The sequence below is a fragment of the Loxodonta africana genome, chromosome 20, assembly GCF_030014295.1.
Source record: "Loxodonta africana isolate mLoxAfr1 chromosome 20, mLoxAfr1.hap2, whole genome shotgun sequence".
Taxonomy (NCBI): domain Eukaryota; kingdom Metazoa; phylum Chordata; class Mammalia; order Proboscidea; family Elephantidae; genus Loxodonta; species Loxodonta africana.
This window is the reverse complement of record NC_087361.1, coordinates 20,273,659-20,291,509: the sequence shown is the minus strand read 5'-3', so window position 1 is coordinate 20,291,509 and position 17,851 is coordinate 20,273,659.

Genomic DNA, 17,851 nt, shown 5'->3' with positions numbered 1-17,851 from the left:
CAAGTGAGAAGAGCATTAAAGATCATGTTGCTCATACGTGTTATTTAAAATGCTAAGATAGCCAGAGAAGTACTGACTTATCCAAAAGTTTTATGTAGATTTAACTCTCTAAATATATCTTCTCAAATTTATCCAGAGACACTTATCTTTTTACATAGGGGTGCTCTGTAGCCAAAGTACATGGATATGATAGAGATTTCCCCTTTTTATTAAGACTTTGATGGCGTTTTATAGTGGTGATGCTATGAGTATCTGTCTCCCTCTAGACAGCACCACTGATAATAGGAAAAATATAAACCTTTAAATTCAGGATTGCACAGAATAGTTTAGGATATTTCCTAATTTTTTTTTTTTTTTTGCTCCACAAACACAATTACCTCTGTCATCTTTGCTGGTAATACACAGCATCCATAAACTATTTTTTGGATAGAGATAAAATGAAACACACTTTTTCTTCAAAACAGGTAAAATACACCAGTTGCTGTTGAGTTGATTCTAACTCATGGTGATCCCATATGTGTCAGAGCAGACCTGTGATGTATAGGGTTTTCAGTGGCTGGTTTTGTGCAAGTCCATTGCTAGGGATTTCTTCCAAGGCGCCTCTAGGTGGACTCAAATCTTCACCACTTGCTTAGCAGCTGGGCATGTGCACTGTGATGGATCACTTTTATGTGGCCTTTCTTGACATGGTCTTGTAACTCCCACCCAGGTGGTTGGGCGGGACTGTGCAGATAGGGTAATTGTGGTCCATCAAAAGGATTGGTCAGTTTTTGTCATCCCGCTGAGCTTGAGGTGAGCCACCCCAGAGGTGGGAAAGAGAAGGCTCCCCCACCACAAAAGAACAACAGCCAGGACCGGAGAGTGCATCCTTTGAACCTGGGACCCCTGTGGTGAGAAGATCCTGGAACCAGGAGACCAAAAGAGAGCTGTAACCCTGAAGACAGTGAGAAGTGGCGGTAGAAGAGATCAGCAAGAGACTGCGCAGTGGGCTTCCTGGCCCATGGAGCAAGAAAGCTGAGTGGTTGGGGTGCCTGTGAAGATTTATTGGCAGGGCCTAAAAAAGCTTTGTAACACTTGCCTGAACAGGGCAAAGGCCTAAGGCTGGAGAGAGCTGGGCCTGCAAGCACAGCTGAAAAGTCTGTCCTGATGGAAGAACTGTACCCTGAGTGTTCCTGAGCCTGAATTCTAACGTGTTACTTTCCAAATATAACCCACAATTGTGAGTATTGTCTGTGAGTTCTGTGTGGTTGTTGCAATGAATTATCAAACCCAGCAGAGAAGTAGAGAGTGCTGTGGGAGGGATGGCTGGTGTCAGAATTGGTAAAGATGGCAGAGAAAGGAGGCATGTCTGACCTCTGCCTCATAGAAATCAGCCTTGGGCTGTGGATCTTGATTCTCCTTCCCCCTTGTGAAGATAGAGTAGGTCAGACTCTGCCCCCATGCCATTTTTCTTACAGCGTGTGAACCATTTGCACCATCCAGGGACTGCAGCTATGTACGAGTGATCATAAATATATGCAAATTGTTGAACTCAGTTTTTAAAACCCTGACCATAACTGGAAAGTTTCCTAAAAAACTAAAACACTTTCTCTATATCAATTACATTCGCTCCACCCTTTGGAAGTAGAATTCTCTTGAATATGCCCAGCAGCTGAATTCATGTATAAACTCACCCATCACAACTTATAAATGCCCTGTAGTTTCAGCAGCCAATTCCTGCCTTCCATGTCCAGTGGTCAAGCATTTGGCTGTCATCTAAAAGGTTGGCAGCTCAAATCCACCAATCGCTCCTTGGAAAACATAAAGGGCAGTTCTACTCTGTACAATAGGTTCACTATGAGTTGGAATCAACTTGATGGCAGTGGGTTTTGGATGGTTCCAAGTATATTCCTTTACTGATTGGTAGGTGATATTTTAGCACTTGTCTGTGACTGGGCTCATGCTGTGCAGAAGGAGTGCTTTCTTTAGAAAATCATGAGTAAATAATATCTCTTCATAAAGGAAATATAAAAAAAACAAAAAAATCAAACCCAGTGCTGTCAAGTTGTTTCTGACTCATAGCAACCCTACAGGAAATATACAAATGAATAATATATTGAAGAATCTGATCATTTTTGTCAGAACATAATTGATATAAAGGAAATATTTCTCCTTCAGGGAATTTTGTTTCAGATTTAATTGAATAATTTTCTTATTTTCTTTCCCTCTATTAGAAAGAAAAGAATGACTTGTATATATTAATAGCTGATAAAAAGTGAAATATTAGTGATGATAATATTATTTGCATTTATATTTAACTCTGGGCTAACTCCACAGCAGCTAACGACAACAACTATATATGGTTTAATTTTTTTTTTTTTAATAACAAGTATACTTTAAGGGGTGTCTTTGGAGTCAATAATTACTGAACGGATTTGCTATAAAATTCTGTATTCTTGCCTTCTGTCCTCCTTCACTCCCTTTAAAAGAGATCTTTACTTTGAATGGACTGAAAGAAGTTTATTAGGAGTATTCATCTCTGGGCAAACATAAAAAATCACTGCCGTCAAGTTGATTCCAGCTCATAGCAACCCCATGGGACAGAGTAGACCTGCCCTATAGGGTTTCCAAAGAGCTGTTGGTGAATTTGAACTGTCGACCTTTTGGTTAGCAGCCTGAGCACATAACCACTGTGCCACCAAGGTGAACGGTCTAAATTATGAACTGGTGATGTTTGTCTTAATGTTACCAGACATCTTTTTTTGTCCCTTTCTCTAATGTACCTATCAATTGAAAAACCAGTCTGATACATTGATTCTTGCTTAGATGTTGATGACTGAAATATTGTCTAAAAATACATTTTTAACAAATAATCTCTGGAAATAAAAAGCTTCTATGGGTCCATTTCTCAGGAAATAATCTTTATGGCAGGATTTTGAGCATTAAAAACCGCAAATATTTGAGGTTGGAGGTAGGAAGATTCTTTTCTTAAGGCCCTAAAATTATACCATGGAGCCCTGGTGGTGCAATAGTCGGGAGTTTGGCTGCTAACCAAATGTTGGCAGTTTGAATCCACCACCTGCTCCTTGGAAACCCTATGAGGCAGCTCTATTCCATTCTATAGGGTCACTATGTGTTGGAATTGACTCAACGGCAACAGGTTTTTCTTTTTTTTTTTTGAATTATACTACATAGATGGCCTACGCATAGTATGATTTTTTTTTTAAAACTAGGTTTTTCTCACTTGAATCTGAGTTTCTTAAGGGTAATAATCTTATCCTTTGCATATTTGTATATAGTACTTGAATGTCGTAAATATTTTGTGCGTATTTGTTTCTGTACATCATAAAAATGAAGCAAAAGCTTAGTAATTTTCCATTAATGTGGCTGCTATGGCTAAGCAAAGGGGCAATTTGAGAACCAAACAAAATATTTTTGGTTTTAGGGATTTATTTTGTGGTTAAGTCTAATTTTAGGTGCTAAACGTGAACCTGAAGTAATTGAGCAAACTAATTACAGTTTGCCAGGACACACTTGGGTTAAAACAAAAATGTTTGACCCAAGAGTTCTTTATAATAAAACTGCTAATTTATAATCACTCTAACCACAAAGGGCCAAATTCTGCTTTTATGTATTCATGTAAAATTATCCATGATTACTGGGAGACTTCAGAATAAGTTCTTGACAGCAAAATTTGGCCCAGTGTGCCTAATTAAAATTAATAACCCATTTCGGTACAGTCATTATTTGGAAGGAGGGAGATAAGATTACAAAAGGAGTCTTCAGTAAGATAATCAAAAGGAGAAGGGCATAGGTTTGGTAATAAAACAATTCACTGGTGATGCTATTTTAAGTGATTTTTAAATTCAGTTTGAATGCATCTTAAAACAATAGAATACGTTTTTGCACTGAAGCTGCCAATTAATATGGTGTTCGCATTTTGAATTAGCACAAATCCTTTTTCCATTCCAACTTTGAAAATATGTTAGAGTTTAATAAAACTTAACATATTTCTAGCATGTAAAACACTATGTCTCTGGTACTAATTACTGTCCCCTCCAAGTGGCTCTAGATTACCTTACAAAGTAGAAAATCGATTACATTTGAATAGCAGGAATGTGTCTTAAAACAGAGTACGTTATAACTCTTTAAATTTAAGGGCATATACAAAAGTGGTTTTGATTCAGACCATTTTTTAAAAATGATTTTTAAAGCACCATCTGTCACTTAGGCCCCTCAACAAATAGAATGTATGGTATATTATTTCTATCCAGAAACAATAAAACAGCAGAATATTTATTCTTTGTTGTGTAGCTGAGGAAGGTCCCTAGATGGAGCAAATGGTTTGAGCTTGACTACTAATGTAAATTTTTTGGACCCACCCAGGAACACTGTGGCAGAAAGCCCTGGTGATTTGCTTTCGTAAAATGATCACAGCTAAGAAAACCTGACAGAGCAGTTCTACTCTGTAACACATGGGTCACCGTGAGCTGGAATGAACACGAAGACCATGGGTTTGGTTTTTGGTTTTGGCGTAGCTGAGTAATAACAGCTGTACTTCATGCAACACTTATTTAGTGTTAAACAATAATTTATACACAATCTTGAAACTTAGAAATTATTTTTCCTGTTTTATGGATGAGAAAATTCAGGCTTCAAATAGTTTTTAGAAAAAATGCCCATGGTCAGATACTTGAATTAAAACCCGTTTGTTGAAAACTAAATCTCTCATTTAAGAATGACACCACACTGCCTCAAACCATGCTATGTACCATTTTGACTGCATTCCTGAAAGGTGAAAGTTGCCAAACGCAGAGAGGGTGCAGTGGCTTAGGGAGCAAAAACTCTACACGATAGATGTTCCCAACAAATTACTTAAAATGAGTGTCAATTCAACTTTAGACTAGAAAGTGAGAATCCAGCCAGATGAAAAAAGAACTTGCTTTTTTTTCTTCCTCTCCATATTTGGGAGAAGGTGAATTCAGTTTTGTTTTTCTTGAAGTTTAAAGCTATTGAGCACCTTCTGTGCAGTAAATGCAGAAAGTAATATTTTTAACAATAGTAAATTTTTTTAAAAAGTTAAGAATATGTAGTACCATAAAAAAGAACAAAAATCTTTCTTCTTGATATTATGTATGAGAGAGCTGGCATCAACTTAAATAGACATTATTTTCAAATTTTGTAATCTGAAGAACTCTGCAAAAATGGGGTTGCATGTATTAAAACCAATATGCAAAACTATTTAAAGCAGAATTATGTTTGATTGGTGAGGGAAGTGGGTGGTAGGAGCTACTTGACTCACCATCTCTCTCCCATGACTGAGTGGAGAGGGTGTCTCTACAGAACCACTTAGTGCTCCACAAGGAGAATTATTTAAGAATCTTTTTGCCATGTTTTCAAAATTCAAGTTTCCAATTCCCTAAGGGCATGTATATTCTAATTGTCTGTATGGCAAGAGATTAAAAATGACAGGGACCACCAAGCAAAGCCTGTGTGTTTCATTAAAATCAGTGAAGACTAGTCTTGGAACAGGAAGATGATGGTCAAAACTCTGTAGGCAGACTGTGATCAATAATTCTAAAAATGTGAAACCTGGCTAGATCTCAAGATGGGGAGAAGTAGGGGCTAGCAAAGGAAGGCTGAGACAGACAGGAGTGCGTCTCTGGATTAAAATTATAGATCCTTCAAGATAAGACACCTAAAAACAAAGAAAACAAAAACCACTCTGTGGTCTTTCTCTAATAACTCCCTAACTTTCCTTTGCTGTTTGACTTTGATAGGTTTACTTATAGTTATCATATCATCTTTTATTTCTTTTTGAAGAATTCAGCTCAATTGGTTTATTTGCAGTCAGAGGAGAAAAAAGCTTAGATGCTGGTATTAGTTTTCGGTAGTCACTGTAACAAATGACCACAAACTTGAGGGCTTAACGACACAAATTTGTTTTCTTACAGTTCTGGAGGTCAGAAGTAAGGTGTTCGCAAGGCTGGTCCTTCTGCAGGCTCTAGGCGAGAATGTTGTTGCTTTGTCTCTTCTAGCTTCTAAAGGCTGCCTGCATTCCTTGGCTTGTGACCCCTTCTCACGTCACTCCAAACTCTTGTTTTCATCATCACATCTCCTGTTCCTCTCCAGTAAAATCTCCCTCTGACTCCTTCTGGTAAGGACACTTGTGATTACATTTAGGGCCCACCCAGAAAATCTAGGATAATCTTCCCACCTCAAGGTCATTAACTTAGTTATACCCATAAAGTGTCTTTTGCCAAATAAGTTAACCTTCACAAATTCCAGGGATTAGGGCCTGGGCATCTTTGTGGGGGGGTAGTCATTATTTTATCAAAAATTATATATACGTTTGTATGTGTGCCTTAGTTAAACCAATTTTTATGTGAAATAGCAAAAGCAGGTTGTAGTTATTTAAATAATCATGATCAAATTAACGCAAAAAACTCCACTTTTCTTTAAACAGATAATTCAAGTAATAGTTTTCGAACTAAATTATCCAGAATGTTTTAGTTCCAGATTTCACTATAGGGAAACATTTATTGTAAGAGACAGTGACTGGAACACTTTCCATCATGCGTAGGTTATCTGATGGATGGAGCAGAACTGTAAATTAGATGGAGTGTGCCATATTACCTGCATTCTTCACATTCCATTACGGTTTCCTGATTGTTGGATGGGCACCATTCCTACAAGAAATAACTTTCTTTCCTTGTTCTCCCTCACCAAAATACTATCTGAAAAAGTTACCTGACAGCTTTTTTTTGAACTGAGAGTTACAAATGAGATTGGCTGCCAATCAAAAGGGTGGCAGATCGAATCCACCAGCCGCTCATTGGAAACCCTGTGGTGCAGTTCTGATCTGTCCTATAGGGTTGCTATGAGTCAGGATTGACTTGATGACAATGGGTTTGGTTTTGGGTTATAAGGAACAGCAGTGAAAAAGCAAGCAATTTGTGTGTACGTTATGTGTGTATATGTGTGTGTATATGTGTGTGTGCGCACATGCTATATATAACATAAAGTAAAAAATGCTTGGTTTTATTTTTGCTGAGAATGTGGAAATTCAAATCATAATAGATTCTATCATGTTACTATTAGCAGAGGAAATGCATATAAAAGATACTTGCAGCTACTAAATTAAAACAAAACAAAATCCTCAAACTGGATTAACAATAACACGTTTTACTTGCTCTAGTCACTGGAGGCCCAAGACTTACGCCTGCTTCAGAACTTTCCACTCTTACTCTAACCGAAAAAAAAGGAACCCTTCACTCCCAAGTCAATTCTGACTCATTTTCTCTTTTTACAGAACTTTTTAGGGCCAGGATGTAACCAAGATTCCTAAACCACGTCTAGGTCTCACGTGTTGTACAACACTGCAGAAAGCAGAAAAAAAAGGGGGTGGTTCCAGATAGTTTTCTAGAAGACAAAGGGAAAAAAAAAAAATTCCCAGGGCAACCAACCAGCAATCACTCTCTACAGTGATGTGCCCAGTCGTGAAGAATCATAAACAAGGGACGCGGGATGATCCTGAGTTACAGATGGACTGCTGGAGCTGGGAACTGATTCGGCTTCCCCTGTTGTGGGAGCTGTGTTAGACAGTGGGAACAGCTGAGCAAAAATGGGCATGTATTATGAGTGAGGAGAAGGGAATGGGAAAATAGATACTGCATAGTTAATCAAATAGGGCCCGAAGTGGCACAGATGGTTTGCATTTAGCTATTAACCCAAAGGCTGGCAGTTCTAACTCACCCTGTGGTACCACAGAAGAAAAGCCAGGTGATCTGCTTCTGTTAAGACCACAGCCAACTAAACCTTCTGGAGCAGTGCTACATGAAGTTGCCATGTGTTGGAATTGACTCAACAGCAACAAGTACAGCTAACTGAAAATATTCTCTACGAGTGTCCCTCAAATGGGGATTATCCCAATGAAGACCCTTGTTAGAAGCCTAGTTTAAAAGAAAACAGAAAAAAATAATTATACTTTTGACTTAATAGACCAGCAGAATCCAATTAACATTGTATAATGTAAAGTGCCTAATACATAAAAATAGCCACAGAGAGTACCATTGAAACCACATCCTAAGTGGATTTAATTAGGTACTATGGAATGTATTAATCATAAATAGCAAAGGGAAACACCACAATTAAAAATATATATATTTTAAAATTCAAGTCCAATCTGTATTACCTAAGAATAGCATATTTTCAAGTTAACCAGAGTTCTGGGTGTTTGAGTAGAAGTTCTAAATAGTTCAAGATAATATATACATGAATTCTGTTTTTTTTTTTTAATTTGGTAAAAAATACTTCCCAAATCCATGCAAAATTGGGGGATTTTTTTGTTTATCTCTCTTATAGTATGTAATCAAAGAATTCTGATTAAAACCACAATACAGGCTGTGTCTATATAACATTTAGCTGAAAAAGTTAAATAAAAAAAAAGGTCTGTTGTGTGTGTGTGTGCGTGTGTGTGAAATTCCCACAGAATGATCAATTTCCTAACACTCTAGTCACTAGGGACCTGATGTACCTTTTCACTTTTGAAACACTTTTCAGTTTTTTGTATGCATAACTCAGCTTTGATGGTTAGTAGTTGGATATTTATAAATATTTTCATTTTGGCATCATTAAATATTTTGTTATAAAAATATGCCTTCATTGATTTATTTTTTGTAAAAGAAGACTAGATTTACAATCTCATAAATTAGTTTAGTTTATTGAGGATTAAATGTAGATTAATATAATATTCATATTTCTTGCATTTTTTAACTTTAACATATAGAGCTATGATTTATTTTGGGGAAAGCAGGAAAGCAAAACAACTTTTGTCATTTAAGTTCCTCAAATGTGCCATTTTTCTTAGAAACCTGCGCTGCCAGGCCTAAATTAGTAAACCTTCTCCTCAAGCAGAAAAAATTCATTAATGACTTAGTAGAAAAATCAGAGAATGATAAACAATGAAGCATCCAGGTTCATCAAAAAAACTCAGGTCATCAAGATTTTGTCCTGCTGACTTCAAAATTTCTAAAACATTATAGCTTCCTGATTTTTGTTTTTTTTTGGTGCCTTTGTCACAGATATGGTAAAATAATCACTTTAATATACAAACTGGCATGATTTATGCATTGAAATTAATCAAATCTAGTTTAGGTGTAATGTAGTCATTTCTACTGCTGACTTCAAATACAGCCTATGGAAGTTTATGTGCTCGTGTACTTTAGGAGTGTAATAATGGGATAATAGGTTTTTCTCCCAAGTGTTTGGACTGGAGAGAATCTTATCAGAAGAACTGCTTTTGAACTTCTTTAAAATCTTGATGGAACTAAAACACACTTCTAATTATTCTCTTATCACAGATAAAATTTATTGATATATTCAAAAATTAGGCTATCTTGTGGCAGACACACCCTAAGGTGACCAGCAATAATTCACACTGCTGTATAATCCCCTTGTTTTGAGTGCAGGCAGAAAATGTGACTTTCCTCTAATTGACAGAATATGGCAAAGGTGGTAAGATATCACTTCCTTGATTAGTGTACATCCTAAGGCAAAGTGATGGGATATTACTCCCATTGTTACATTTTGTTACTTAAGACTCCATCTTAGCAGACTGGAGAAAGGGATCCTTTTGCTGGCCTTGAAGAAGTAAACAGCCATGATGTGAATTGCCTATGGAGGGGGCTAACCTGGAAGGAACTATGGGTGGCCTCTAGAATCCCCAGCAGCATGTCACCATAAGAATTATTTGGGTATAATTTGTAGCTATCAAATTTTTGGATTTTATGTAACCAGTGAAATGGTTATATTTTTAATGTTTTCATATTCAAGAGAGGAGGGTTTTGTTTAATTTAAATGAGCTGTTTTAGCACTTAGGAAATATTTTAAAGTTGCATATGTGATAAAAGTGCCTTCCAAAACACATTTTGGAATCCAGAAAATATATCCAGCATTAATAGAATTCTTGGATCAAACTAAAAATTTGTATCAAAACCTAGATAAACAAAGATACGGAATGGTGAGAATATTGAACAAACTGCCAGTGATTTTAGAACAATGCAGAAAGCAAGCGGGATCGTTTAGATAAACATCTCCTTCCCTTCTCTCCCCTGCCATTCCTAGTTATTTTTCAGAAACAAAGGTAATTTGTTTGTTTTATTTCAACCAATAGTGTAATTGTTGGTATCCTTCCATCTCATTTACCTTTTCTATTGACCCCTATTGACAAACTACTATAGATGGTTTCAATTGATAATGAACGCAATATGTAGGCTGCCCTTCCCAAATACTCTTATCACTTGGAACAAAATGTTTATCAGCAAGGAATCTGCTCAGGCTGCAGAGATCACAAGCTAATGTCAATTGTCCCTGGTTTCTCTTGTCTAAGCTATGCTAATTTTTATATACTGAACAAATATCTGAGACCCGACCAAAAACATTCATTTTTACAAATATAACACTTAATCCTATACATTATATTATAAATACATTTCTCAGTTTATCCAGTGAAGGATCGGGCCAAAATGCTAAGTGAGCATATTTATTTGTTCATAGAAGCCGTCATACTAAGTTGAATGAAAGGCAGAAAGCTTACAAAATTATAATTTTAATCTCAAATGTATTATATTCATTTTGAAAACTATCTAGAAAATAGATAGCAACATAGGCATTATTGTAAAAACAAAAACATTTTTTAAAAAATTTCACTTTCTATGGATTTTCTTTCCAGGAACAAAACTTTTTTTTTTTTTTAGTTTTTGGTCGCTCCATGATTGATAGATCAAAGTTCATACATAGCACCATGTTACCCATAAATATATTAAGTGCTGTTCTTGTTGTTAGGTGCCTTCAAGACAGTTCCAGCTCATAGCAACCCTATGTACAACAGAACAAACACTACCTGGTCCTGTGCCAGCCTAATAATCAGACTTGAGCCCATTGTTCCAGCCACTGTGTCAATCTATCTCGTTGAAGGTCTTTCTCTTTTTCGTTGACCTTTTGCTTTACTAAACATGATGTCTTTCTCCAGGGCAGGTCCCTCCTGATAACATGTCCAAAGTGCATGAGATGAAGTCTCTCCATCCTCACTTCTAAGAAGCATTCTGGCTGTACTTCTTCCAAGACAGATTTGTTCCTTCTGCTGGCAGTCCAAGGTATATTCAATATTCTTCATCAACATCATAATTCAAACACAGCAATTCTTCCTTGTTCTTCCTTATTTATTGTCCGGCTTTCACATGCATATGAGGCAATTGAAAATGCCATGGCTTAGGTCAGGTGCACCTTAGTGCTCAAGGCGACATCTTTGATTTTTAACACTTTAAAGAGGTCTTTTGTAGCACATTTGCCCAAAGCAATACATTGTTTGATTTCTTGACTGCTGCTTTCATGGGTGTTGATGGCAGATCCAAGTAAAATGAAATCTTGACAACTGGAATCTTTGCTCATCATGAAGTTGCTTATTGGTCGAGTTGTAAGGATTTTTGTTTTCTTTATGTTCAGGTGTAATCCATACTAAAGGCTATTGTCTTTGATCTTCATCAGTAAGTATTTCAAGTCCTCTTGGCTTTCAGCAAGCAAAGTTGTGTCATCTGCATATGGCAGGCTGTTAATGAATCTTCCTCTAATCCTGAAGTCGAGTTTTTATTTATATAGTCCAACTTCTTAGATTATTTGTTCAGCATACAGAGTGAATAAGTGTGGTGAAAGGATAAAACTCTGACACATACCTTTCCTGATTTTTAAACCATACAGTATCTCCTTGTTTTGTTCAAACAACTGTCTTTTGATCTATGTATATTTTCCACATAACCACAATTAAGTGTTGTAGAATTGCCATTCTTTCCAATGTTAACCATAATTTGTTATAATCCACATAGTCAAATGCCTTTGCATAGTCAATAAAACATAGATAAACATCTTTATGGTATTCTCTGCTTTCAGCATCAGCAATGATATCCCTCCTTTCAGGTCCTCTTCTGAATCCGACTTGAATTTCTAGCAGTCCCCTGTCAATGTACTGCTACACCCATTTTTGAATTATCTTCAGCAAAATTTTGCTTGCATGTGATATTAATGACATTGTTTGATAAGTTTTGCATTTGTTGGATTCACCTTTCTTTAGAATGGGCATAAATATGGATCTCTTCCAGTCAGTTGGCCAAGTAGCCATCTCCCAAACTTCTTGGCACAGATTAGTGAGTGCTTCCAGCATTGCATCTGTTTGTTGAAACATCTCAATTGATATTCTGTCAATCCCAGCAGACTTGTTTTTCACTAATGCCTTCAGTGCAGCTTGGACTTCTTCCTTCAACACCATTGGTTCTTAATCACATACCACCTCTTGAAATGGTTGAGCATTGATCAATTCTTTTGGTACAGTTACTCTGTATATTAGCTCCATCTTCTTTTGATGTTTCCTGCATCTTTCAAGATTTTGTTAACGAGCCTTTCTCCAATCCTGATGCCCCATTCTTCTTCATATGGTCCAACTTCTCAGATTATTTGCTCAGCATACAGATCGAATAGGTACAGTGAAAGGATACAACCCTGATGCACACCTTTCCTGTCTTCAAACCATGCAGTATCCCCTAGTTCTGTTCAAATGACTGCCTCTTGATCCATGTACAGATTCCTTATGAGCACAATAAAGTGTTCTGGAATTCCCATTCTCTGCAATGTTATCCATAATTTGTTTTGATCCACACAGTCAAATGCCTTAGCATAGTCAATGAAACACAGGTAAACATCTTTCTGGTATTCTCTGCTTTGAGCCAGGATCCATCTGACATCAGCAATAGTATAACTGGTTCCACATTCTCTTCAAAATCTGCATTGAATTTCTGGCAGTTCGCTGTTGATGTACTGCTGTAACCCGTTTTGAATGATCTTCAGCAAAATTTTGCTTGCATGTAATACTAATGATATTGTTTGATAATTTGCACATTTGGTTGGATCACTTTACTTGGAAATAGGTATAAATATGGAACTCTTCCAGTTAGTTAGCCAGGTAGCTCTCTTCCAAATTTCTTGGCATAGACGACTGAGCACTTCTAGCACTGCATCCATTTGTTAAAACATCTCATTTGGTATTTCATCAGTTCCTGGAGCCTTGTGTTTCACCAATGCCTTCAGTGCAGCTTGGACTTCTTCCTTCAGTACCATCAGTTCCTGATCATATGCTACCTCTTGAAATGGTTGAACGTCAAACAATTCTTTTTGGTATAGTGACCCTGTGTATTCCTTCCATCTTCTTTTGATGCTTAATGTGTCATTTAATATTTTCCCTCTAGAATCCTCCAGTACTGCAACTTGGAGCTTGGATTTTTTCTTCTATTCTTTCAGCTTGAGAAATTCTGAGTATGTTCTTCCCTGTAAAAGTGTAATGAAAGTAAATAAATTAAAAGTACAAGATGTGGTACAAATGCAGCCATGATCATTTAAAAATAATTTTGGAGGACTCATGAATCAAATGAAATAATTTCAGATAAAATAGCTATCTATGTGTAGTAAGAACCTGCTTCTATAGCTTGGTAGACTCTACCTCATTTTCCTCCAAATCAGTATCACTATTCCAGTGCTTTATCACTGGATGTCTCATTTTTAAGCTAATGTGGTCTTTGTAAGTATGTCCACTTGGCTTATTCTAGCAGTGATAACTAAGAGGAAAAATAACTAAAACTCATTTACTTTCCACAGTGATAAATGTAAAAAGCCAAACTGGTGATTTTAGTGCCTGATAATTTTGGACTATGCCAATGAATACATCTAGGCAACAGCAGTTAATTTTTTACTTAACACAGTAACATTACAATTTTATTATTTATATTTTATTATAAAAATATTATTTTTAAAAGCTCATACAGAATTATTTTTTCACCCCTATGTTAAAAAATGTAGACTTATGTTTCACAGAAATGATGAATTAAGAATGAACTCACCCATTAATTAAAGTCTTTGTTATGTGTAATGAGTTGTAATCAAGCTCTCCTTAGATTATCAGCCTTTTAGTAACGATAATATGCTTAAATTTTACTTCCATGTTAGATCTGAAAAGGTCTAATGATCATAGAGTTACAGCTCTTGTTTTACAGATGAAGGAAACTGAAGCCTGTAGAGGTTACGTAGCTTGTCTAATGTTGCAGTTTCCGAGATGCAAAACTGGACCTAGGGCTAAGAATTTTTTAATTCCTAACCCAAACCATAAAAAATCAAACCCTTTGCCATCAAGTTGATTCTGACTCGTAGGGACCCTTTAGGACAGAGTAGAGCTGCCCCATAGGATTTCCAAGTAGCAGCTGGTGTGTTTGAACTGTTGACCTTTTGCCCAAGCTCTTAACCACTGCACCACCAGGGCTCCTTTTTAATTCCTAGGCAATAGAAATAACTGAGTGAAACCAAATTTTATCAACTTGTTAATGTATTGATGGAGTTGGGTCCTAACTTTAGTGCAGAAAGTTGCCACGGTATTTGTTCAAAAAGCTAAAAATTTCTATATATTGAATTTACTCTCTTTATAACTATATTGATTACAGCTACTCCTAAGAGGGTGGGTGTAGGCCAAAACAATGTTAATGAGTCAAAGACTCATTTATGAAACTGGGTTGCTTGACTTAGACTTAGACCCTCTATTTTTTTTATGTAGGCCTCATGATAGAAATTCATGCCTTATTTAAAGCTAACTTTTAGCTGTCTTTAGCCCCAGTCACTCAAGCACCTGCTAGTGATGAGTTAATCTAAGAAAATAATTCACATTTCAGTAGAAATTATACTCTTTAAAATAAAAATTTCCTTTAGAAGCCATACGTGTGGGCCATCAAATCTAACCACATCTACTGCTACGTACTCTAAAGAAAGCACATAGCTTATACTGAGTGAAATATTTATAATACCCTAAATAAGTATTAAAATATGAATTGAAAGTTTGCTTTTAAATTAAATATGATAAGTGACATGTCATTTATCCCCTGAAACTGGTTCATTCCCACACTGTAATGTAAAGTATGGTTGTTCTACCAGATAATAGTCTATATTTTGAAATTACGAATGTTGACTATAAATCATCATATGTTACATTGTCTATAAAGTTTATTATCCATGAAGGTGGGGAAGTGATGCTAGCTGATGGTTAGAGAAGAGAGAAAAACATTTTCAACCTTTGTATTTGTGAAAGAATGTTGAGAATAGTCATATTCCTTATTTTAAAACATACAGTCTGCCTGGAAATAAAAATAATTACTTTTTTTCAATCGTAAAATGTGTCATTAAATTTCTAGTATAATTTTATGAATAAAATAACTGTTTTATAATAAGCTCCAAGATTTTAACAGGAGCAAATGACATTTAAAATAAAATAAAGCAGTGGCTGAAACCATGGTTGTGATTTCAGTATGACTAGCATTCCCTTTTATTTGCCACAGCATGTCTTTTTCACACCTGATGTTATTTGCCTACTTCTTAGTCCTGAAACCAGGTAAGAAAACAAATACACAGAAATTTTGTGTACTGATCAAATAGTTCAGGCAAGGTGATTTCAGCAGAAAGGTTTTGCCAACTGCCTCCTTAGGTCACTACTTTTACAATAAAACATAGGGCATCTAGATGCAAGAAAGATTTTTTTTAAGGTGTTGGAGTAAAGATAAAATCGACAGAGATTATGAGCCAAAACTAAACCAAATACATTGCCTTCCAGTTAATTCTGACTCATAGCAACCCTACAAGACAGAGTAAACTGCCCCACAGGCTTTCCAAGGAGCAGCTGATGGTGGGTTCCAACTGCCGAACTTTGGTTAGCAGTGTGAGCTCTTAACCACTGTGCCACCAGAGGTCTGGGAGAGATTGTTAGAGGAGACTGAAAATATTCATCAGTCTTAATCACAATGATGGTGTTTTCCTAGTGTTTCAGCTTCCTAGTGGTGCTATAACAGAAATACCACAAGCTTTAAGGAACAGAGATTTATTTGCCAAGAGTTTAGGAGGCTAGAAGTCTGAATTCAGGGCACTGGCCCTTGGGGAAAGCATTCCCTCTCTGTTGCCTGTGGGCGTAGGCCATTGTCTCTTTTCAGCTTCTGTTCCTTGGTTCTTCAGGGATCTCTACATGGCATGGCTTGTTTGCATCCATGCTGAATCTGTTTATTTTATATCTCAAAAGTGATTGGCTTAAAAGAAACCTTAAATTGATATGATCTCATTTACGTAACAAAGAAAACTCTATTCTCAACTGAGGTTATATCCCCATGTATTTTGTTATTGGTCAGCAGCTGAATGCTCAATGACTGCACCACCAGGGCTCCACCCAAGCCTGTTGCCGTCAAGTCGATTCCAACGCATAGCGACCCTATAGGACAGAGTAGAACTGCCCCATAGGGTTTCCAAGGAGCAGTTAGTGGTTTCGAACTGCTGATCATTTGGTTAGCTACTGAATTGTTAACCACTACACGACCAGGACTCCTCCACAGGCATAAAGGTTAGGATTTAGTACACATATACTTGAGAGCACAATTCAGTCCCTAACACGTAGTTGTTCTTAATACTACTCTTCCACTTCCACTGCGTGCCTTCTTTGCCTATGTATTATGTCATGTTCAATCTCAGTGTTGTGGATTGCATTGTGTTTCCCAAAAATATCTGTCAACTTAGCTGGACCATGATTCTCAGTATTGTGTGATTGTCCACCATTTTATGTGATTTTCTTATATATTGTAATAAGATGGATTAGCGGCAGTTATACTGATGAGGTCTACAAGATTAGTTAGTGTCTTAAGCCAATCTCTTTTAAGATATAAAAGAGAGAAACAAGCAGAGAGACATGGGGACCTCATACCACCAAGAAAGCAGTGTCAGGAGCAGAGTGTGTCCTTTGGATCTGAGGTTCCTGCGCTGAGATGCCCCCAGGACAAGAGAAGACTGATGACAAGGACCATCCTCCAGAGCCAACAGAGACAGAAAGCCTTCCCCTGGAGCAGGCACCCTTAATTTGGATTTCTAGCCTGCTGGACTGTGAGAGAATAGACTTCTCTTTGTTGAAGCCATCCACTTTGTGGCATTTCTGTTGTAGCAACACTAGATGACTACGACACTCAGTTTTGAATGATCTTGTTGATTTAAACTTTCTGCAAATTGAACATATTAAAGCTGACTAGATATATCCAATTAAATATTCTTTGATTTGATTTTTTTGACTTAAAAAAATCAGCAGTTGTTCTAAATTGCCACATTTTTTTACTCAGGAAATTTCTTTCACCTGAGCACAGATTTAGCAACCAAAAAGAATCAGTAAATTGCTCTCAAAAAAGTGTTAGAACGGCCTTCTTTTTTTCCAGTGAGGATATTTTATAGCTTAATTTTTACCCCTAAAAGAACCTTAAACTTCACACTCTTTGGTTCCAAAGTCAACTCTGAGCTTTCAGTGAAAATATCAATTGGCCCACGCTTTTAACACATAGTTCATCACAAGGCTCAGCCTGGTTACAGAAATGTAGCTTCAATCAGTGCTGAGGCTGTGTAAGAAGGTTTGGGAAAATTATTTTTGGGCCACCTTGAGACATTCTTATGGAAATAAATGAAATAATTCTGAGGGGTTCAACACACTATTAAAATGTAAGAAATTTCTTTAAGTTAATGACCCTTTCAGGGTATATCTTTGTCAGAATGAGAACTGCAAGAGCTTTGTTAATAGTAAAGCTTTTGAGATTTTCACACACACACACACACCTGCACAATCACCTGTAACAGCAGATAATATGAACACATTAAAGAGAAGTTTTAAGTACACTGAAGTACCATAGGGCATGTTCTTGTTAGATGCCATCAAGTCACTTCCAAATCACAGCAACCTCATGTACAACAGAACAAAACACTGCCTGTTCCT